Consider the following 24,657-nt stretch of genomic DNA (forward strand, 5'->3'; position numbering starts at 1 on the left):
TATTATGATTACAATCACTAATAAGGAGTGTGGGACAATTGGGCAATCGCTGTGTGAAGGCATTGGAATAAAGTGTACTTGCCACGCATTTGTTTTTAATGATTTATATTTATAAAATCCCCTTTTACCTAAAAATCATGCGAATAAAAGAGCTTAATACAGGCGTTCTCTCCACCAGCAGGCTAATTAATGAAGCATATCGCAGTCCCCACTATTGGCTTTTTGGTGCTTGGCATCTGAAGATGGCATTAGAGAATATTTACCATCTATGCGCTCCAGCAACCCCAGGTCACTAATGCAGCCATTTTTGCAAAATGGTGCTGTACATGCATAACCTTATGGACGTGCATGCCCAATGTTAGAGTCTGCAGAGAAGTCATAGCGATAGCTATCAATTCACAGATAAGCATTTTTCCTCTACAGCTTTTTATTTGAGCTGTTGCCCCGGCAAGAGATCTTTAAATACTGTATGTGGGCAAAAACAATCACTTCTTACTGCTGTGATATGTGGTGATAAGGAATGAAAGTTAGTGAGGTAGGACCACATTTGAAACCGCTAGATCTCTAATTATGTTAACAGTCCGAGGAAAAGTTTAATTGTAATGTACAGTTATTATCATGTAGCAATTTCCTTCATTTGCTCTTCCCTCTCAAGTACTTCCAGGTAAAATACCTTTAAAGGATCCTATAAACCTGAAATACAAGTTGCCTTATGCAAAAGATTCTCTGTTATCAGTCATTATCTTAGGAGGCTAAAACTGGCTGACTTCAAGGTCCATCAATAGGATCACTGACCATACTGCACGCTTACCTATTTTTTTAGCTTTGCCCACTGCCAACTTTTGTCATGATTTTGGGCAGTTTACAAGCTGCTGGATTTAACAAAGCTTAAAAAAGGTCCCCCTGTAGTTTCATAAACTAATGTGTGCTAATTACTTTTTTTGTCATTATTTTTATAACATATACTGTGCTGTAGTGTAATGCCTAATACTTGCCTTTCTTATTTATTATCTTGATCTGAATAGTCCAATGGGTTAACAAGACAAAACAAACACCCAGTGCAAGCAAAGCAGACTGTACCTTTTTGACTTCTCGACACAGGTGCAGTCTTTCATTGTGAACAATTCTACAAAACACATACCAAACATACCGTATAAACAGAACAGAACAAGTATATATGAGGTTGATGAAGGATGTGCAGATGTGAGGCAGAAAACAGACTCTGGGCCTCATAGTTGTTCGGTATACCGTTCAGCTAACATGCTAATGCTGCTGGGGGAGTCTAAGGACAAAAGACACCTCCTGCCAGCATCGCAGATCTGTGTACTGTAGCCCTGATTCAGAGCCGGACGCTCCTTCAGTGCGCTCGCTCTGAATCAGGGCAGCATATTTTTTTTTAAGCCGGCCTCCTGGCCAGGTGATGGTCGCGATGGTCCCGACCATCACGACCATCGGGACTTGCGACGAGACCCTTGTGGTAGGGTCTCGTCTGCCGCAAGCCCCAGTGAGCTTCCGGCTCTAATAGAGCCGGAAGCTCACCACTGACATCACTCGTGTTGTGGGGCCGCCCCCAAATGGCAGGCGTTCCTTCGGGAACGCCTCCATTTGTGTAGCCACCCCCCCGCCCCGCCTACAAAATGGGGCGAGCTGTCAATCAACATCGACAGCCGCCCCTTTTGTAGTGAGTCCCGGAGCGAGAGAATTTCTCACTCCGGGGCTCGCGCATGCTCTGGCGTGCACATGCGCAGTGGGAGACCATTGACCCGATTTCGAGCGCTGTGCACTTGTGAGCGGGTCTGAATCAGGCCCTGTGTCTGAAGACACAGTGGATAACCATTGCAGCAATCAGAACTGCTCAGCTGGAGCCAGGAAATCTGCATCGGAAGACACAGACCCTGACCTTGACACGCCTACAAAATGTGGGCTAAGTCCTTGTCCCCAAACAGCTTGGGAGCACTGTGAGCATTCTCACAGTCAGTGATCGGCACATGCACAGTACAAATTCTGCTCATGCGCAGATCATTAAACATCGGAGTTGTACGCAAACAATTGGGTGGGCGTATAACTCTGAATCAGTCCATCTTTGCATAATCTCTGGCAGACGTGCATATTTCATGTCAGTTTTGTAGAACTCTGCTAACTCCTTCCACCATCGTCTACTAGGAACAGGTGAGACGCAATACTGTATGACATGTGCTAACACAAGTGCTGGTTGGACAGAACCACAACAAAGTGATACAGCTCTGTTTGAACTTCCTCTTCTACCAGTTGATGATTCAGGCATAAGAATAGTTTCAGCTCTTGCACAAATTGCACTGATTCCTTCCCCTCTAGTGAAAAATACATTTTAGGTGGAGTCAGAAAGTGGTAATATTTCTAGTAATCAATTATGTTTTGTACATGATACATTTAGGAAAATTGTCTGTACCAATCAAAATGACTGAATATATTCAATAACTAACCTTCTAATGTAAGTGGTTGCTTATTTGGGGGATGATGCCAGTCGGTTTACAGATATCATGCGTGGGTACATGCAATTGTGATTAATCCTTTGACCCAAGGATAGGGTCAGTGCAAATGTAACAATGCTTACAAGGGATATCCACATTCAGTTCTGTGCGTTCAACTCCGAAACAGTCTCTTTATTTCTAGGCTATGGCCACAGACCACTCCATTTTTTTTTCATTTTAAAAGGGCAACAGTCATGTAACAGCCACTTGCTTAAGTGAAACACTTATAGGTGTTATATCTTAGTGCTCCATGTGTGTTCCACCCATCTTATTATTCATTTCAATTGCAACTGTGTACTTTGAGGCTTCAATAAGTAAGAGAGTCTCCTTTAAGGTAGTTAGCATCCACCATGAAATAACATAGGGTCCGATTCAGAGTTACATAAAGTTACGTTGTGCGGATGGACGTTATGATTACACATGCCCTAGAGCCTGGTTCTGAGTATGCAGAGATCTGATGGTATAGGCTGGTGAAAATGGGCGCTGATAATAACAGCTACTTGAACAAGTTTATGGATAGGGGCGGTGCTACAGTTTCGATGTGTACAACTTGTTATATGGGTAATACCTGCATTTAGTGTAATTGTGGCTGACTGACCAGCAACTCTGTATCGATCCTGCAGCCTTTGACATTGATTTTAGATGTTCAGGTTTAGAAACAAACCTGTAGAGATGGAGTGTAAGGACAATGAAGATATGGCACTAGATGCTCCAAATTTATCAACTGGATTAAAATTTAATCACAGGTTCAATAGTACCAAAACTGTTCCCAACACAATTGTCCATAGCCCCTGCTCAAAATTGTGGTTAGAAGTTTGCTTTTAACTTTTGCCATTCTGGTTGCATTAATATCAATGTTTTTCATTTACAGTCTTGACCATGACTGTTTTAACATTTTGGCATTCAATGTCAAATGTTCGCATTTAAAGGTTTACCAAACCCATTTTTTTTTTTAGTCAACCTAAAATATTAAAAATTCGAGCATTTTGCTTCAGGAGATTATACGCCACTGCGTAGCATAGCTCTGCTTGACAGATTTTAAAAATCTTTTCTTTATAAAAACATTACTTTATAATATACTGTAGTTTATTAACATCAATTGAAATGTAGTAATATTTGTTAGGTATATTTTGCTGAAACCGTGAAGGACCTATTGCCTTTGTCTAATCTGTTTTTGTTTTCATATGTACTTAGTAAACAAGCACCATCCAAACATTTTAGAAAAGTCTTCTCTTATCTTTTATAAACTGCAGAAAGAAGATCAGTGAGTAGAAAACACACCTAGATATGAGGATCATCTCACAAATCTATGTGTTTGTCCAGTGCTTACAGTATCTAAACAAATCATCAGCCCACAAAAGAAGATTCAGCATGTGGTATACAGTACCTCCTGCAGACAATTTGTTCTGTCTGTCAGTGTTGGCTGAACAGTCTCTTTAGTAAAGGGAACAAAACTCTGTAAATAATAAAGCAGAACAATGTTAAATACCTTTCACAAGCTGACGTCCTCACAAAGCAGTAAAGCTATATAAACATTAATGTCATCCATTACTGATCTGGTTAGAGATGACCAATGAATATTTCATCTTCTCTGTATTTGTTAGAATGTAAAATAACTCTTTTTTTGTTGTTGTCTTCTATTACATTGACTGGCAATACATTTTGTATCTTATTTGCATTGCAGCCACATACAAAGTTGCTTATATAGTAGTGAGCTAGGCACTAGAATTAGTGTTCTTATTGCATAGGAATTGGTACAAAGTTGCAGATTAAGCACAATGATACATGGAGTTAAGCATGGCGCGGGTCACTCATATCGGACATTTGCCTGTTTACACAGGTTAGCATCTGAGTCACATGACACATCTGCATGCAATGCCAGCATCTGTATCCATGATACCCATGCAGTGTAATTTTGTAGCATTAATGATAACATTAAGATGCATGTACTATGAAAAAGTCTGCGGTGACATGCATAGGGTGGCTTAGTGCATTGTCTGCAGGGCTGTCAAAAGTAGTGACGGGCTCAGGTACTGTGGGTGTGTCCCCCTCAGCCAGGGTGAACATCCAAAGGGGGGGGTGATCAGTGCGATGGCCCCCTTCCCAGCTGGCATCCCTACCTGTTGATGCACCTGGAGCGGGTAGGGGTGGACAGCTTAGCGCATGCCGGGAAAAGGGGGATGTGGCCTTGTGACAAGGGTGTGTGGCCTTGCTAATGGGGGTGGGGCCACACACCCAAACCCTGGTTTTAGTCTCTCCGGGGGGTCCCGGAGGTGCTGGCTGACCCCAGGAACCAGTATACTTGTAGTGCCGGCTCCCTCACTGTGACAGGAGCCAAATGCTGCACGTAATTCTACAGTGCAGCACCCAGCTTCTGTCACTGATGGGGAGTCTGCACTTTGGTTTCACCCCTAGGCGGCCAGCACCCCCCCTGCACCCCCATTGTGACGCCACTGCCCTTTCCCCATACCACTTGCAGGAAGAGAGAGGATTGACTGCTGCTGCTTAGACTCTCCGGAGCCCAGCACACAGTATCGTGTTCCATACTGCGGAAAGAGGTTGCTGCCACTGAGCAGCAGCAGCAGTCTTCTCTTTCCCTGCCCAATGTACTACCGACCTCCTCCAGCTAGCCCGGACCTCAGTAAGTAGTATCTCAGTAAGTATGGTTTTCAAGTGACTTCCAGGGTGTCCTTGGATGAAAAGTGAATGAAATCGTGATTTAGACCCATACCCCCCTTCCCCCAACCATCCCGCTTTTCGAGGAGTGTCCCGCTGTCCCACTCACGGGCTGCAGTGTCCTGTGGGGGAGGAAGATTTGGGGCGAGCATGGCAGTAGCTACTGTCCCTTCGTACATGACCAAATTTTGGCACCCATATCTTGGGAGATATGTAGACTTTAGAGAGATGTAACAAGCCTTGGAGAGATATGTTGCCCAAAGCAATCAAACAACTTCTAAATGTCATTTCATAGACTGTGCTAGATAAGTGACAGCTAGAAGTTGATTGGTTGATTTGGGCATCTTCTCCATTTTATCTCTCTCCAAGGTTTAATACATCTCCCCCTAGGTCTGTATCCAAAGTAAATGTGAGGTGGTATGATTTTCATTAGAAGTTATTAAACAAAGAGGAAGGGAAGAAAGAGATGTGCCTGTGTGAAAAAGTCCATTGGCACTAAGCAGGGAGGAGGGGGTTGTCCGGTTGTTGTCAAGAAAATTGTAACCTAGCAACACAGTCCCAATAAGACTGAGACATGAATGCAAACACAACTCTGTAGAGGTGACTGCCTGCCAGACTCCTGCTACAGAGAGGGAGCAGCCACATGGTGCTGTGAGCAGGGAGCAAGGTAAGGCAGCTCTCATATATTATCTGTAAGAGTTTGGTCTCCCTGTATTATGCAGCGTGACATTTACACAGGTAATTAGGCACTTCATTCCTCACCTGAAAGATAATGAGGTCATTGGTGAGAGAGCAAATTTTACTAAGACTATTTTGTCATTTATATAGTCTCTTGTGTTGCAATATGGAAAATGTTATTTCAGATTACAAGCAGCCCTTGCCATTCAATTGTAACAGCTTAATAAATATCATCTTTATTATTGTTTAAAAGATTGAAGTTCTCAAAATAGTAGCCTAGAAGCTATTTTTGCTAGTATAACTAAACTTCATTTTCAGAAATGCATTCTAGCTAAATTATCATGCTGAAAGAAAAAGAAACCATTTAAACCACATTTCTCCTCTATAAAGTGTATGGTTTTATTTTTGAAGGTAAAAAGTTCTACTCGCAAAGCAGAACAATAGAATGAAATGTAACTGAATAGTATATTTGTGAAACATACAAATTATAATATATGGTTACAACACTGCTCATTTCAGACAGCCATTGTCCCCTTTCTTTATAGCGTAGTTTAATTGGCATATTACCACTATGTTTGTACTTTCTATTGACGACTTGTGATGTATTTGCATTCGTGACATATTTGTTTTCTCAAAGCAACACTGCAAAATCCAGTACAAATAAGAGTTACAATTGGCAAACAGACATTCCAGTTAAAGCATTTAACATATTACAGGAATTCATTTAAGTATACAATGACAGATAATTATCCCACTATAATAACTAGCCATTTTCTGGCAATACAATTTACTTTGTCATCTATAGAAAAAAATTATTATTTCACGAATAGTCATAATTATCTAAGAGAGCTCAGTGATGTATCTGGATTGTTCACTCGGGTAAGCTAGGGTTACATGTCCAGTGGTAAACGCAGGATTTCTTGAGGGGGGTTTCCAAATGCCTGATTTTAGAGTGAGTGTGGCCAGTACATGAAGAGGGCAGAATTAGCACTTAACCAGCTTTAATATGCGTCATACAAAGTGTATTGTGTGTCATAATTCCAGCATGTACAGGACCAGCCATCACAATAAGCCATTATATGCGGCAGTATGGCCATCCTGCCTAAGCCGAATGTATTTATTTTAGATGTGGGCACCATTCCAGAGTATTAGAGCAAATCCGGGAGTCTGGGGGAGCAACAGAATAACCTAGCATTGCCCTGGGCATATATGTACATATTGGGCTCTATAGCAGCACATCCCTAACAGTGAATGTTTTCCAGAACTCCTAGTTGATGCACAGGTTATTTATTACTAGCTGATACATGTTAAAAGATCCACAGGTAGTGCTAATTATTTCATTTGTGACAATGAGAATAACATGCAGCACTTGCAAAATTCTATTATATTACTATTTCTATTGTAGTCATGGTGTGGGCTGGGGAGGGGGGTGTCCGGGCAGACGGAAACCCCCGCCTGCGTTTGCCTATGATGTCAGTAGAAGTTGTATGCAGCTGGCAATATAACTACAGTATTTCTGCTTAATAATGTGCATGCACCTGTTGAGTGACTAAGAAGCTTATGTATTATTCACGTGACAACAGGAGCTGCGCAGCTTGAGACATATCCATTCATACAGGACATAGGTTTGTAAGTGAAATACAGTACATCCCTATAACAGTTTGTCAAGGGGGTAAGGTAGTCATGGTTCTGCTAGCTGGATGGCCAAAACACATGCAACATCATACTACAGTATGATTGGAGAACACTGCAGTTCTCCACAACAAGCAGCCAGCAATGTGCATCTTTTTTCCATTATAAATCATAAAAAGGATATCTGAAAGCAAAAATACATGGGCCGATTCAATAAGCTCGGGTTGACTTTTTGCTGACTTTGCAGTTTGTGTAAAGTACAGTTCTCTGAGCTATTAATTAGAGAACTGTGATCAACCCGTGAGCAGGCCCAAGGCAGCAATTAATGTTCATTTATGTACCTATATAAGGGGGGTATTAATGAAAGCTTGGAGAGAGATGTAATTTTGAGAGATTGGAGTCTATTTACTAAGCCTTGGATGGAGATAAAGTAAGCGGCGATAAAGTACCAACTAATCAGCTCCTAACTGTAATTTTTCAAACACAGCCGATGACATGGCAGTTAGGAGCTGATTGGCTGATTTATCGCTGTCCACTTTATCTCCATCAAAGGCTTAGTAAATAGACCCCAAAGTATCAACCAATCAGCTCCTGTAATTTTTCAAACACGGCCTCTAAAGTGACAGTTAGGAGCTGATTTGTTGGTACTTTATCTCTTACAATTTTATCAACAAGCTTTTATGATACCCCCCTAAGAGAGAGAAAGTGGAGACTGAGATAAAGTACCAACCAATCGTCTCCGAACTGTCATTTTTCAAACACAGCCTGTAAAGTGACAGGAGCTGATTGGTTGGTACTTTATCTCTGTCCACTTTATCTCTCTCCTAGGATTAGTACATATATACGCTTAAGACTCTTAAGAGCTCGGTACAGGTATTAAGGGGACAGATGAGAGATAAGGGGAAACAGAAATTACAGGGGAGGGACAACACAAGGCGGAGATATTAAAGAGCCTCCACAAGGGTAGTTTGCGTTTGATATGTAATCAATCAGTGTTTTTAGTAAATATTCTGGGCCCCAAACTTATAATTTGAGATGTTTTTCTTTTTGTTTGTTTGTTTTATTAAATGCATACTTGCCTACCCTCCCGATTTGGTCGGGAGCCTCACGAAAATCGGGTGCCGCTCCCGACCTCCCGGGATGGTAGGCAAGTCTCCCGGCTGCCGCGGATCCCTCCTTTCCAACCGCAATAACTTGTAAAAACCTCGGCAGCAAAGGGGGGGCGGTGACGCGATTCGCGTCATTTTGGCACCGCCCCCTGCTTCACACTGCCTGTAATATCGGCAGTGTGTAGCGGGGCAGGGCCAAAATGACGTGCTTGCGTGGCTCCATCCCCAAAAACTTGTCATCTGGCCGCCCCTGCCCCCGTTTGCTGGCCACGCCCCCCCCCAGTAATGCCGATCTGGCTGCTCCCTCCCGGAATGGGCAGCCAGATAGACGGCATGTATGTTTAAATGCCAGTTTGCAAGTTTACATATTATCACTCATTGAAAATGTCTCTTCATGACACCTAGGGGTAAATTTACTAAGAATCGAGTCAGGGAGAGTTTGCTTTTTTTTCAACTCGATTAGCTTCACCCAAACTCAGGTGATTTGAGGCTCCTAGACTCTCAAATTTACCAAGAAGGGAGTTTAGCTGAGAGTGAGATTGCCGATGGTGAAGCAGAATGAGATTTCTCTCCCGAGTAGCAGGTTTTGCAGAAGATTTCTCCCCCGAGTAGCAGGTTTTGCAGGAGATGTCTCACCCGAGATTTCAGTGTCTTCTCTCTGCAAAACTCTTCCAAGCAAGCCACCGGCACATATCAGTGAGATATGCGTAAGCTGCTTGTATTCTAGACTGTAAAAAAATGGGATAAAAGTTTTAAAAAATGACATAGGGCCCCCCCGCCCCCAAAAGACTAACCAGCCCTGGACTTGCCAGCCAGTCCTGGTTCATAAAATTACAGGAAACAAAATGTGTAGGGTTCCACTGTAATTTAAGAATCAGCACCAGGCAGCAGGGACAGAGCTGGTTTGAAATATAGGGATAAAAAAAATTTGCATGAGGTCACCCATATATTTAAAACCAACTCTGGGCCCTTTCTAGCGAGGGGCTGATGCCACAGCCAGGGGAGCCCTTTCACCGGGCCCCCCAGCCACAGCATCAGCCCTGACCACTTGTCAGCCCAATAAAGGGGTCCCCCTCTCCAGGGCACCCCTGGCCTAGGCTGATAGCCCGGGGCTATCCCCACCACCCCTGGGCGGTGGGTGGTGGGTTGATAGTGTAGGTGTAGTGTGTAAAAATTAGAATAATTCACAATGTCTTGAACTACAGGTCCCAGCAAGCCTCCCCCGCATGCTGGTACTTAGAGAACCACAAGTATCAGCATGCGGGGCATTAAGGGCCTGCTGGTATGTGGTATGTACCGTGAAAATAAAGATTTATTACACCCACACACACTCACACATACTTACCTGCTGCCAGATGTTCACGTCCCCTTCTCAACGTAAAGTATCCATTGGAAGTTCCTGAAAAAAAGATCCAATACTCACCTTTTGTCCCACGATGTTCTCTATAGTAATCAAAATAGGGCCCCGTATACACTGTAACAACACGCTCCAGCATGCTGTGACAGTATCGCTAATGACAGCTCAGGCTTCGAGCTATCATTAGTGCCGGGGCGTGAGCCAATCAGTGGCGGCTTAACATTAGCGGCCGCTCATTGGCTGGGATGCACGTGGACTTAGCCAATGAGTGGCTCCTCCACGTGGCCATTTTCCGGTGTTCTGCGCATTCGCAGTAGACTCTGGGCACTAGAGTGTGCCCAGAGTCTACTGCGCATGCACAGAACGCCGGAAAAATGGCCGCTATGGCCATTTTCCAGTGTTCTGCGCATGCGCAGTATACTCTGGGCACACTCTAGTGCCCGGAGTCTACTAAGGCTCCGGTGGCTGGCTAGCCACATCAGTCGGCTGTCGGCCACTGGGGTGAGAGGAGGGAGCCCCGCACAGGGAGTGTACACTGGCCCCCTCCTCTCTTAAGATGCCCCTGTGGATAGGTGTATGTAATAAAGCTTTACTAATCACGGTGTGTGTGTTTTGCATTTCTTTAACTATTTATTTTACAGTGGGGGTACAGGTGCCGACCGTCTGCTGGCACTTGTAGTTCCACTAGTGCCAAAGGACAGGCATACTGGCACCTGTAGTCCCACTGTAAAATACAATAGTTTACTTATATTTCCCCCCTTTATTACCCCATACCCAATGCTCCAGGTGTGCGGGGAAGAGTTCCAGTCTTCAGACAAAGCCTGGGGTTAAGGGAGAGGGGGGACCCCTGTTTTGGGGGGTCCCCACCTCCCCTGAGATCCCCAGCTTGGCATTACAGTCTGGCCATTTTGGGTCTGGTGCTGGTTTAAAATATAGGGGGGACCCTACGCATTTTTTTCCCCCCTATATTTAAAACCAGGACTGGCCCTGCAGCCTGGTGCTGGTTTCTAAACTATGGTGGAACCCTGCACATTTTGTTCCCCGTAATTTTAGAAATCAGGACAGGCTGGCAAGCCTGGGGCTGGTTAGGCTTTTGGAGGGGGACCCCTTGTCATTATTTTTCTGATATTTAAATTTTTTTCTATATTTACAGGCAGAAACATACATGGATCACAGCGATCTGTGTATGTTTCTGCCAAACTCGCCGATCACAGGCAGGTGTATTTTTTTCACGAGCTTTTACAGGAGAGTTTTCCCATCTCATGAGAGTTTAGAAACTCTCTGCTTGGTAAATTCCAGAATCCTATCTTCACTAATGAAAAGGTTCTTGAGTTTTGCCGATGGTGAATTGAAGAGAGTTTGCTAACTCTCCAGTATTTTCCCGTAGTAAAGGAGATCTCTTTCCCGAGTTTGAGAGTGGGAAAAAATGGCCAAACTCTCCAGAGTTTGCAAACTCTCCCCTCAGCTTAGTAAATTTACCCCCTAATGTTGTCTGCATGTTTATATAAAAATATATGCAATGCACAAATTATCAAATATCAAACATATGAATATATGTGTTTTCCTATTTAGTCATTTTAATCACTCTATGGCTGACAGAATGATGCTGTTGGACATTGTGGGTTCTGTTGAAGCTCTGATACTTTGCTGAACCAAGAATGTCCAGATGTTTTCTTTGTTTTCTGTACAGGCATTGTGGCAGATTACTGAATTCCAATTTCTATCTATCCTACATTTTCTGAACAATGCAAACTATTTAAGCCATCTCCAGTTACACAAACTTTCAGATATTTTGGGCCAAATGTAATAGGTAGTCTGTTTTGGTAAAGTGCGAGTTTGGTGCAATTTGTGGTTCTCCAAATACCAGCATGCAGGGGAGGCTTGCTGGTACTTGTGGTTCTACAAATAAAGACAATATTGAAAATTTAATTTTACACTAACACTATCATCCTGGCACCCACCGCCCTAGGGTGCCGGGGATAGCCCCGGGCTATTAGTCTAGGCCTGGGGTGCCCTGGAGAGGGGTGCCCCTTTATTGGGGGGGTACCCAACTCCCCAGGGATCCCCGGCCTGGACTGACTAGCGGTCAGGGGTAATGCTTTGGCCGGGGAAACCGGTGAAAGGTTTTCCCTGGCTGTGGCATTATCCCCCCGCTAGACAGAGTTCGGTGCTGGTTTTGGAATTTTCAGGGGACCCCTACTCGTTTTGTCCCCTGATTTTCCAGAACCAGGACCAGCTCAACAAAGCCCTGTGCTGGTTCTTAATATACAGGGGCCCCCTATGCATTTTAGCCCCTGTATTTTTAGAACCAGAACAGCTTTATAAAGCCTGGGGCAGGTTATGTTTTTGGGGAGGGGGTGCACTTTTTTTTTTTTAACACACACACAGAAGCCATCACGGATCTCACTGATCTGTGATGGCTTCTCTAAAACTCGCACCTTTTAATGCTACTCGCATTAAAAGGTGTCAGTTTACATAGTCCTAAACTCGCCTGTACTCGCAAATGCAGTAGCCTCGAGCTGAAAAGTTCGCAGGCTATTGAATTTGCGAGTTTCAGTACAAACTCGCACTTTCTAAAAGTGCGAGAAAGTGCGAGTTTGTACTGTTACTAAAACTGACTACCTATTACATTTGGCCCTTTGTGTAGGACAGGATAATATAGAATTTTCATAATTGGAGAGTTTTGCAAAAACAAGTGCTAACTGAAAATAGGAGATATGGTAAGAACTTACCTTTGTTATCTCTATTTCTACGAAGTCCATAGGGTTCCACAGGATACCTTGGGGTATAGGTGATGATGTCAGGCATCGGGTACCATAGAGTTAAGTTTTCAGCCTCCCAGGATGCACTTGGGTCCCCCTTCTATACCCCGCCTCCGAGCCAAGGCATCTCAGTTACGTACCAAGCCATATGCTGGAGGAGGAGAAGGAAGAGAGAGAAAAAAGATCTGGACACAGAGGGAGATGGAAAAACCAGTGGCCAGAGTAAAGCCCATCTGCAGCACAGGTGCGACAGGGCGGGAGTCCTGTGGAACCCTATGGACTTCGTAGAAATAGAGATAACAAAGGTAAGTTCTTACCATATCTCCTATTTTCTACATCAGGGTCCATAGGGTATCCACAGGATACCTTGGGGATGTCCCAAAGCAGTATCCTTCAAGGGTGGGGATGCTCCTGTGCTGAGAGGAGAATCCGCCACCCAAAGGAAGCATCCTGAGAGGCAAAGGTGTCAAACGCGTAATACCTCACAAAGGTATGGACAGAGGACCACGTGGCAGCCTTGCAGATCTGGACTGCAGAGGCACCACATCGAGCTACCCACGAAGGACCCACAGACCTAGTGGAATGTGCCCTCACAGAGGATGGAACCGGAAGGCCTTCATGAAGATAAGCTTCTGAAATTGCCATACGAATCCAACCTGCCAAAGTTTGCTTTGAAGCAGGCCAACCCTTTTTACTGAAGCCATAGAGGACAAACAAGGCGTCTGACTTCCTAAACGAAGAAGTGCAGTCAACATAAATCCTTAAGGCCCGCACAATGTCCAAAGTGGCCTCACCCACTGAAAGATCAGGTGAGTTAAAAGCCGGAACAACAATTTCCTCGTTGATATGGAAACGTGAAACAACTTTGGGAAGAAATTCAGGACGAGTGCGCAGCACTGCCCTGTTTCTATGAAAAATCAGGAAAAGGGGTCTACAGAAGAGAGCCCCTAAGTCAGAAACACGTCTGGCCGAAGCAATGGCCAGAAGGAAAACTGTTTTAGCTGTCAGCCATTTAAGGTCCACTGAGCCCAGTGGTTCAAACGGCGGTCTCTGGAGAGCCCTCAGGACCACAGCTAAATCCCAAGGCGCCACCGGTGGAACAAAAGGCTGCTGAATTCGAAGAACACCTTGCATAAAGGTGCGCACATCAGGGATTGCAGCAATCCTACGATGGAACCAGACAGACAGGGCAGACACCTGGACCTTCAGAGAAGCAAGGCGAAGCCCATGATCTAGTACTGCCTGTAGGAAAGCTAACACTAGACAGACGGAACTCCCGAGGGGCATAACCTCTTGGTCGACACCACTGGAAGAACGTATGCCACACACGATGGTATATCCTTGCAGAAGATGGTTTCCGAGCTCTTAGCATAGTTTGTACTACAGAGCTGGCAAACCCCCTGGACCTTAACATGGCCATCTCAACAGCCACGCCCTCAAAGACAGCCGAGTCAGGTCCGGGTGAAGACAAGGACCCTGTGACAGCAGGTCCGGTCGTAGCGGCAACCGCTGAGGAATGTCAACGGACAGACTCTGAAGGTCTGAGAACCAGTGCCGCCTGGGCCACGTGGGAGCTATCAACAGGAGCGTCCCTCCTTCCTGTTTGAATTTCCGGATTACCCGTGGAAGTAGAGAAAACATAGGAAAGAGATAAGCAAACCGGAACGTCCACTGGACGGATAGAGCATCCACCAGAGACGCCTTTTCGTCTCTTGTTTGAGACCCGTACACCGGCAATTTGTTGTTGTGCCGTGACACCATGAGGTCTATCTCTGGAAGACCCCACCTGTCCACCAGAAGTTGAAAGATGTCCTGATGCAGAGACCACTCCCCCGGATGAACATCCTGGTGACTGAGAAAGTCCGCATCCCAGTCGAGGACTCCCGGGATGAATACCGCTGATATGGCCGGGAGATTGCGCTCTGCCCAGACCAGGATGCGGGACACCTCTACGAGTGCCGCCCGACTTCGGGTTCCTCCTTGCCGATTTATGTAGGCCACGGTGGTGGCGTTGTCCGACTGGACCTGCATGGGGTGACCTTGGAGAACCCGATGTGCCTGCTGGAGAGCATTGAAAACTGCGCGGAGTGCCCTGGAACAAGTGTGGACCCATGACAGCTCACCAGCCCCGAAGGCTGGCGTCCATTGTTAACAAGACTCAGTTCGCCACCCAGAACGGATGACCCTTGTTGAGATGGGTCGTCTGCAACCACCAGGCAAGGGACAGGCGAACCTCTGGAGTGAGCACTATCATCTGGGATTTTAGAGACTGAGGCAGTCCATTCCACTTGGACAGGATCAGGTGCTGCAGAGGTCTGGAGTGAAACTGGGCATATTCCACCATGTCGAATACCGACACCATGGAGCCCAGTAACCTCATCGCCGAGTGTAGAGACACCCGGCGGCTCTGCAGACAACTGCGCACCCTCGACTGCAAGGCAGAGATCTTTTCCCCCGTCACAAAGATCCTTTGCTGACCCAAGTCCAATAAGGCTCCGAGGTGCACAATCCGCTGAGACGGGACCTGGGTGGACTTCTTCCAGTTTATTAACCAGCCGTGCCGTTGCAGTAGCGCCATGGTCAGGTCCAAGTGGCTCCGGAGGAGCTCCGGAGATCCTGCCACTAATAGAAGGTCGTCCAAGTACGGCAACATGCGGACCACCTGCAGTCGCAGGGAAGCCACCATGACCACCATCACCTTGGTGAAAACACGTGGTGCTGTCGCCAGGCCAAAAGGTAACGCCCGGAACTGAAAGTGTTCGCTGCGGATTGCAAACCTGAGGAACCGCTGATGGCGTAAAAGAATAGGGACATGCAGGTAAGCGTCCTGTATGTCCAACGACACTATGTAATCCCCAGGTTCCAGCGCCAGAATGATGGACCGTAGGGTCTCCATCTGAAACCGTGGCACCCGCAAGGACTTGTTGAGGGCCTTGAGGTTGAGAATGGGACGGTACGACCCATTGGGTTTCTGCAACAAAAATAGATTGAAATAGAAACCCTGGCCCCTCTGGGAGAATGGAACAGGCACTATAACTCCAGCCTGGAGCATATTGTGTAAAACCTTCCGCAGTTTCACGGCTTTGTTACGGTCTAATGGAAGGCCCATGGTGAAGAATCGGAATGGGGGCCTGTGCCGAAAGGAGAGGGCATACCCGTGAGAAACCACCTCGTGAACCCAATTGTCTGTCGTGGTTATCGACCAACACTGGGCGAACTGCAGCAGGCGGCCTCCCACTTTGGGATTCCCCAAAGGGAGGCCCGGACCGTCAAGCCGCAGGTTTGTCATCTGACTTAGGGGCCGGACGTCTGGTACTCCAGGCCTGTTTCCTGGGCTTGGCCGATTTTTTGGGGCCAGCCTGTCAGGGAAAAGACTGTGCTTTAGGCCTACCCTGGCCCTGTAAGGCCGAAAGGACGACATACCCGAACTGGAAGGGACTGCAGCAGACAGGAAACATGCAGATTTAGCTGCCACCAGCATAGCCACAATTTTCTCTAGATCCGGACCAAATAGGACTTCTCCATTAAAAGGCAAAGCTTCCAAGCCCTTTTTGGAATCTGCGTCCGCCTTCCAAGATCGCAACCATAAGGTGTGACGAGAAGCCACAGCTGTCGAAGAAATCCGAGATGTGAGGTTACTGATTTGCAAGGCTGCTTCATTGATGTAAGTGGCCAAATCCCGGAGATTGCCTACCAACTCGGCCTGTTCAGCCGAACAATCGGAATCCAAAGACGCCTCCAAACTATCAGCCCAGCGCTCCATAGCTCTGGCTACCCAACATATGGCCATAGCCGGTCTGGATGCCCCCCCATCGTGAGGGAATAAATGGACTTTAGGCAGATCTCCACCTTGCGATCCGTAGCATCCTTCAAGGAGGACATGGAGGGCATGGTCAATGTGGCACTTCGGACTAGACGTATCACATGACAATCCACCTGTGGAGGGGATTCCCACTTAGAAAAATAGTTGTCCACAAACGGATAAGCCACCGCTAAGCGCCTCTGAGGCTGATCCCGTTTACCAGGGTGTTTCCACGCCTCCTCCAAATGGTCTACTAACTGACCCAAAAGAGGAAACACTGTGACGTCACCCTTAATATCCTTAAAAAAGGCATATTTGGACTTGGACACCAGAGGACCGTCATCCTCAATAACTAAAGCTGTGCGGACTGCCCGAATAAGGCCAGGAATATAAACCTTGGCCTTAGCGTCCGACTCTTTAGTACGGAGAGGTTCTTGGTCAGATAGATCCAGAATCTCACCATCATCGGACGTCACGTCGTCATCCTCATAAGGAGCAGACAGAGATGTCACAGGCCGCTTATGTGGCCGCAACACAGACTCCCCTTGTAACATGTCCGACAAATGCTGTACTGAATTTGTCAGTGAATTAACCCATGCAGGCTCCTGTGAAACCTGGGGAGGGGAAATAGGGAGACTGTGGGGTACCATCAGTTGTCTCGGGAACCCCTGCATGGGTGACTACACCACTGACTGCTGGGACAATCCCATCTGGGAAAACGCAGGTGGCGGAGCTAACTGGCCCACCAGGGTTGTAAGCGCTTTAGCGAAACAAGCCCAGGGAGGTTCCTGTATCGGAGTCGTGACAGTAATTGGCCACACCAATAAATAACACTGCCGACATAGCCCCTCCGCGTTACCCTCCCCCTCCGCTATCGGTACATTGTACTTAGTACACATAAGCTGGAGAGGAAATTCACTCTCAGACATGATGGTAAGTATGTGACCCCTCTCACTGATACTCGTTAGTATAGTGGGAGAACCACCCTGCAAGCACCGCACCGCAAGGGCTTTAGCAGAAGAGCAGGGACAGTAAAATGGCTGACAGTAGAAAAGTACAGGCAGCAGACGCTAGCAGAAGTCACATACAATGCAGAAGAAATTAATCCCTGCACTATCAGCACTGTTCCTCAGCTACGCAGACACAGAGTCTGGTATGAAACAGCGCTGCATACACAGACCTGTACTCAACGGAGGAGAGGTATGCCAGGGGACCCAGACCACGATGCCACCGATCAGCAGCTTCCAGCAGCGTTCACCATGCTTCTGCAAAGATGGCCACCGAAGAGCAGAGAGGAGGCCGGCCTGGGGGAGGAGCGCTGCCAGAGGGCCAATCGGCAGCTCAGAGGGCTGTGTGCAGCGGGGAAGGCGCCGGCTGTGTACAGGGAAGGTGCGCTCCCCTGGCATGCAATTAACCCCTGGGACGCCGCAGCACTACCGCTCAGCTGCGGTCTGCTGTCCCAGGGGGGTAGTGGAAGCGCAGGTTAGTTACTTGGCTCCACGCTGCAGCCGGTCCCCAGGGAGCCCCCTGCCTGGGGACTTTGGACCATGTGTTCAGCAGGGACCCACCATGGGACCCTGCTGCTTACCTGTAGCCCCCTTGAATCCGGCCATGGTCCGAAACATCTGGGGTCATCGCTAGCCGTGACCCCAGATGCTTACCAGTATCCCCGGATCAGTACCAGCGTTCTGGTACCGGCGGGGTGTAGGGAAGACAGCATGGACGTCAGTAGTGACTGTCCATGCTGTACTTCCAGATGTGCAGCCACAGCTGCCATGAAGAAAACTTCAGGGGCTATCCTTAGCCCCCTCTAAACAGGTGCTCCGACTCCGAGCCGGGCACCAACGAAACTGAGATGCCTTGGCTCGGGGGCGGGGTATAGGAGGGGGACCCTAGTGCATCCTGGGAGGCTGAAAACTTAACTCTATGATGCCCGATGCCTGACGTCATCACCTATACCCGAAGGTATCCTGTGGATACCCTATGGACCCTGATGTAGAAAAGGTCTTGATGGCAGCCAGCTTATTTATGTACAAAAGTATGTCTGTGAAATATGACAGACATTCTGACCTGTTTCGGGAGTGGGTAGGACCAGGTAGATGGGTAGTCTGGATGGAGTATATTGTATGTGTAGATTTAATATTTAAATAACATTTTAATGGGCATATTTATTATCCAGACCAGATAATTATAATCTCTTATTGCCATTATTTGTGACAATAAGAAATTGTTGTGTGATCACTTCACTTCTTCAGGAACCTGTAATACTACTGTGCTTCACATTCTGGAGCTTTGTGTATTCTGCAATAAAGCAGCCCCTACAGAAACCTATGGCGGCAGCTTTTCCAGTTGAAAATGGGGGACCACAGCAGATATATCCGATATCTGCCGATACTTAATATTTGCGGGTACTCCCCGAAAACACCTGCAAATATTAATTGATTAATAGACCCCTAAGTGATGAATCTTGAGTGGGGATTTTCTTATTTGTACATACCTTCCAACTGTGCTGATTTTGGTGGGACAGTTCCATTTTTCAGGCACTGTCTTGCCGTCCCACCCGTAGGTTGGAGTGTCCCGTGGTGGTGGAGGGGATAGTTGACACCCTTACTCACTTGCTACTTTGCTTAGGCAACAGTGAATAGATTGAGCACGTATATGCATGGTATCTATTTAGTTGTGAGAGAGACTGGGGGCAGCCCAGTAGCTCCCAAAGCTCCAGTCATGCCACCAGCATGAAGAAAACGGGTCGGCGTGACGCACATGTACAGTATTTTCTGCAAGGACATGCCGCTTGCCGTGAGGCCATGCCCACTGCATTAAGGTCACAACCCCTTTTTGGACGCGCACACCTTCAACACGCACAAATGTCCCAATTGCTCTTTGAACAATGTTTGGAGGTATGTTAGTATCATTTACATTTCTTCTTTTTCTTATCTTTACCATTTATAGTTTAAATCCTCTCCAAATCAATCAGTTTAAGGTCTGATGGCCCGTAATAATCCAGTTTAAATCAACAAGAGAATTGTCAGTTATCTGTAAAATGGTATGACCCTCATCGCTCTGTACATGCAGGCATCTCCAAACCTCAGCAGCAGACATACATGTGGTTCCATAAGTGTCGGCACAAGTGCTGAAAAGTTGAATCTTACCCTGTTTGGTCACACACATTTGTTGACTCATTGTTAAGCGCTCTGGCCAAGCAATGTATTCATATTGTGTATGTGCAGAATGTATGTGGTGTATTAGTGTGAGTCTTGGGAAAAGAGGTATCTACTGAAGGCTTCCTTATCTGAGTCCTAACAGTTTGTTAGGAAGAGAACTTACATCTTTCTTTGGCACCCAATTCTCATTTTAGTTGCAAATAGTTTTTGCACAGTCTTCTAAATATTGCTTTTGAACATGCTGTAAAGTTTGCACTTTGACAAAATCACACTGGAGAAAGAAGTGTCAGCAGAATATTATGTCAAGAGGGAACATATTTTCAAGTAATGTAAGTCATAAGGACATTATCTGCTGACCCACTCACTGAGTGTTTTGCTTTCCAGGCAAAGTTCTATGGCAACGTTGTCGGTTTTTAAAAGGGCTAATTTAAGAGGTATTGTTCTGCATTGTACAGGCGGCTAAATTATTAGCCCCATTCAGCTACACAGACAAGACATCTGCATAGCAACACATAACACAGGTAAATGTAATTGCTGCATATGTATATGTCTGGAGGCATACCCTGTGCATTACTAAGGAAGGATCTTGCAGAAAGACAATGCTGTAAATTTGTTTAGTGGTGCTGACTGTAGATGGTTTGCGCTCTGTTTCCAGAGAGTTGGAGGTCATTAAACAATGACATCCTTAAAGTCATTTAGAAATTCTGGTGAATACTAATTAGGGATGAGCGGGTTCGGTTCCCTGAGAACCGAACCCACCCGAACTTCGGGGATCCGGGGCGATCCGAGCCCAAGCTCGGATCTCCCTGTCTGCCCCGGATCCCTCTCCCGAGGCAAAACCTCGAGATCTGCTGTCGGATCTCGAGGTTTTGCCTCGAGCGGCCATTTTAAAAAAAATGCCTTTGCCTTTAATGGGCAAAGTGCTGATTGGCTGACAGAGCCGTCTGTCACGGCTCTAAGCCAATCAGCATTATGGTGCTCATTTGCATGTAGCACGGACTCGTGAGATCCGTGCTACATGCATCTGTGTGATTGACAGTGACACAGAGCACAGATGGGTCAGTGAGACCCGTCTGTGCTGCTGTGTATTTCAATGACACAGATGCACGCACGGACCAGGAGATCCGTGCTACTTGCATCTGTGTCATTGACACAGAGCACTAACGGGTCCGTGAGACCCGTCTGTGCTGCTGTGGTAAAAAAAAAAAAAAAAACCTGTGTAAAAAGAGAAAAAAATGGCGTGCCCCCCCCCAAAAAAAGAGCAACCAGCCCCGGGCATTAGTGACCCAGTGCTGGGTGTGCTTAAATACAGGGGACAAACGACATAGGGGTCCCCTGTACTTAAACACAACCAGCACCGGGCTAGTCAGAACCAGAGCTGGTTGCCAAAATACGGGGGACAAACGACGTAGGGGTCCCCCGTATTCTGCGCAACCAGCTCTGGGCTCTGATCCGGTCCTGGTTCTGGAAATACAGGGGAAAAAAATGAGTAGGGTTCCCCTGTATGTTCCAGAACCAGCACTGGACTTTTTCTAGCGGGGGGCTGATGCCACAGCCAGGGGAGCCCTTTCACCGGGCCCCCCAGCCGCAGCATCAGCCCTGACCGCTAGTCAGCCCAGGCCGGGGATCCCTGGAGAGCTGGGGACCCCCCCAATAAAGGGGTCACCCTCTCCAGGGCTCCCCAGGCCCAGGCTGATAGCCCGGGGCTATCCCCGCCACCCCTGGTGGCGGTGGGTGGCGGGTTGATTGTGTGGTGTGGTGTAAATAAAGAATATCAAACATTGTCTTTACAAGTAGAACTGCAAGTCCCAGCAAGCCTGCCCCGCATGCTGGTACTTGGAGAACCACAAGTACCAGCATGCAGGGCATTAAGGGCCCACTAGTACCTGTAGTTCACCTGTAAAAAAATGTTTAAAAAAAACACAGGACACACACACCGTGACAGTATAAGTTTATTAAACATACATACACACACACACACACACACACATGTACACATACTCACCTATGTAACCTGTAGCATCGGTCCACTTGTCTGGTAAAGTATCCCTAGGGGACCTGTGAAAAAAAACATACTCACCATCTCCTATGCGAGGTTCTGTCCTCTTCGTTCCAAAGTAGGCATCCCCGGACTTGGCAAAAAAAAAAAAACGAAAACGCGATCCACGAACTTAGTACCGTTCTATAGAACGGTACTTCCCGAATGAGAGCTTAGCGGCGGGGTATCACCATGGAAACCCCGCTGCTAAGCGTTCATTGGCTGAGAGAGGCCATCTCCCGTCTCTCTCAGCCAATGAACGGCTCCCTCCATTGTAGTCAATGCTGGGAGCCGCAAGGTTATTAAAGTTTACCCTGCGGTTCCCACCATTGACTACAATGGAGGGAGCCGTTCATTGGCTGAGAGACGGGAGATGACCTCTCTCAGCCAATGAACGCTTAGCAGCGGGGTTTCCATGGTGATACCCCGCCGCTAAGCTCTCATTCAGGAAGTACCGTTCTATAGAACGGTACTAAGTTCGTGGATCGCGTTTTCGTTTTGTTTTTTTGCCAAGTCCGGGGATGCCTACTTTGGAACGAAGAGGACAGAACCTCGCATAGGAGATGGTGAGTATGTTTTTTTTCACAGGTCCCCTAGGGATACTTTACCGGACAAGTGGACCGATGCTACAGGTTACATAGGTGAGTATGTGTACATGTGTGTGTGTGTATGTATGTTTAATAAACTTATACTGTCACGGTGTGTGTGTCCTGTGTTTTTTTAAACATTTTTTTTACAGGTGAACTACAGGTACTAGTGGGCCCTTAATGCCCTGCATGCTGGTACTTGTGGTTCTCCAAGTACCAGCATGCGGGGCAGGCTAGCTGGGACTTGCAGTTCTACTTGTAAAGACAATGTTTGATATTCTTTATTTACACCACACCACACAATCAACCCGCCACCCACCGCCACCAGGGGTGGCGGGGATAGCCCCGGGCTATCAGCCTGGGCCTGGGGTGCCCTGGAGAGGGTGACCCCTTTATTGGGGGGGTCCCCAGCTCTCCAGGGATCCCCGGCCTGGGCTGACTAGCGGTCAGGGCTGATGCTGCGGCTGGGGGGCCCGGTGAAAGGGCTCCCCTGGCTGTGGCATCAGCCCCCCGCTAGAAAAAGTCCAGTGCTGGTTCTGGAACATACAGGGGAACCCTACTCATTTTTTGTCCCCTATATTTCCAGAACCAGGACCGGATCAGAGCCCAGAGCTGGTTGCGCAGAATACAGGGGACCCCTACGTCGTTTGTCCCCCGTATTTTGGCAACCAGCGCTGGTTCTGACTAGCCCGGTGCTGGTTGTGCTTAAGTACAGGGGACCCCTATGTCGTTTGTCCCCTGTATTTAAGCACACCCAGCACTGGGTTACTAATGCCCGGGGCTGGTTGCTCTTTTTTGGGGGGGTGCACGCCATTTTTTTCTTTTTTTACACAGGTTTTTTTTTTTTTTTTTACCACAGCAGCACAGACGGGTCTCACGGACCTGTCATTGCTCTGTGCCAATCACACAGATGCATGTAGCACGGATCTCCCGGGTTCGTGCTACATGCAAATGGGCACCATAACGCTGATTGGCTTCCTGTCTGCCACTGCAGTGCCACTCCTAGATGGGCCACGTGTTTGTGCCGCCCCCTTGTGTCGCTTAGCATAGTCATCCAGCTTCCTCGGTACAACCTTTTGGCCTAAAAACAATATTGTGAGGTGTGAGGTGTTCAGAATAGAGTGGAAATGAGTGGAAATTAATGTTATTGGGGTTATTAATAGCGTAGGAACAAAAAAAGGCCCATTTATGTGATTTTAGCGTTTTTTTTTTATTTTTTAAGAAAAAATCCAGATCCAAAACACAAAACCCAGAACCCAAAACACGGAAGGGTGGTTTTGGCAAAACCAATCCAGATCCAAAACACGAAGAAAGATCCAGATCCAAAACCAAAACACAAAACACGAAAAGTGTCCGGTGCACACCCCTAATACTAATACAGTCTCAGAGGACATAGGACAGTTATCAAATGATTCTATCCATTCTGTATTAGGTAATAGGAATAAAATATTCAGATGTGCAAAGCTGGTAGAGACTTACTGAAATAGACAATTGTAACTACAGCTAAAGTGCTTTTACCAAGTAATAAAATAAGTGGAGTGAAAACTTAATTGATCAGCTGTTGTCTCTTTTTCAATTTATAATTTCATTTTGCACCACAATCTTTTTGCACCAGTTTAACTGGAGACTCACTTTAATATGTGCTTTCGAAGGACCCTGATATTGCCATACATGTAATAGTCTATGATGGGTTGGGTACGGGATGCCAGGGCTCAGGATCCTGGCGTTCAGAATCCAGATGCTGGCATCCCGACAGGTATAGGATATCCTACCCCACCCCTAAACCTAACCCTCCCTCCCCGCAGCCTAAACCTAACAATCCCTCCCAGGATGCCTAACTCTAACCAGTAACAGTAACCATCCTCTTAGTGCCTAAACCTACTAGGCTTGTTTTGCTATTTAAACTATTGGCACTTTGCTAATTTCTTTCAGACTCACCAGTATTTCGTTGATGCATGCATCTCATCGGCTATTACATCTCACACAGTCTTAGATATTAAGGGCGTGATTCATAGGTGCAGGCAGTTCATGCGCGGTTGCGATTTCTCACGGATTCGTAAGTGTGAAAATATGCAAATGTCAGCTTGAGCATTGTATACTTACCATGCATACTCTTGTGACGCCCACTTTGCATATCTGAGCAACACAACAGTTTACGTGTATGACACAAATTGTTAGTTATTATATTTAAAAATGTTTTGAATAAAAAAACGAAACCGGCCGTGTTCACTGTGGGTGAGACCAGAGATAAACAAAATGTTTAAACTGATCCATGAAATATTAAAGCATTCTGCATGTGGTCATGAAATGTTATATGTTTCCATGGCAAATTTTGGCCTAAA

The 24,657-nt window shown here is 46.6% G+C and overlaps 1 protein-coding gene across 1 annotated transcript in view; it reads left to right on the plus strand.

Moving 5' to 3' along the window:
* Nucleotides 1-5,790: 5,790 nt before the first annotated feature.
* TBATA (thymus, brain and testes associated) overlaps nucleotides 5,791-24,657 on the plus strand; it is a 40,558-nt gene continuing 21,691 nt past the window's right edge. The window contains exon 1 of the mRNA XM_088472231.1: nucleotides 5,791-5,853. The gene's annotated coding sequence lies outside the window, so the exon portion shown is untranslated. The remainder of the gene's footprint in view (nucleotides 5,854-24,657) is intronic.

Source organism: Taudactylus pleione, unplaced genomic scaffold, assembly GCF_031769625.1.
Source record: "Taudactylus pleione unplaced genomic scaffold, aTauple2 ptg000121l, whole genome shotgun sequence".
Taxonomy (NCBI): Eukaryota; Metazoa; Chordata; class Amphibia; order Anura; family Myobatrachidae; genus Taudactylus; species Taudactylus pleione.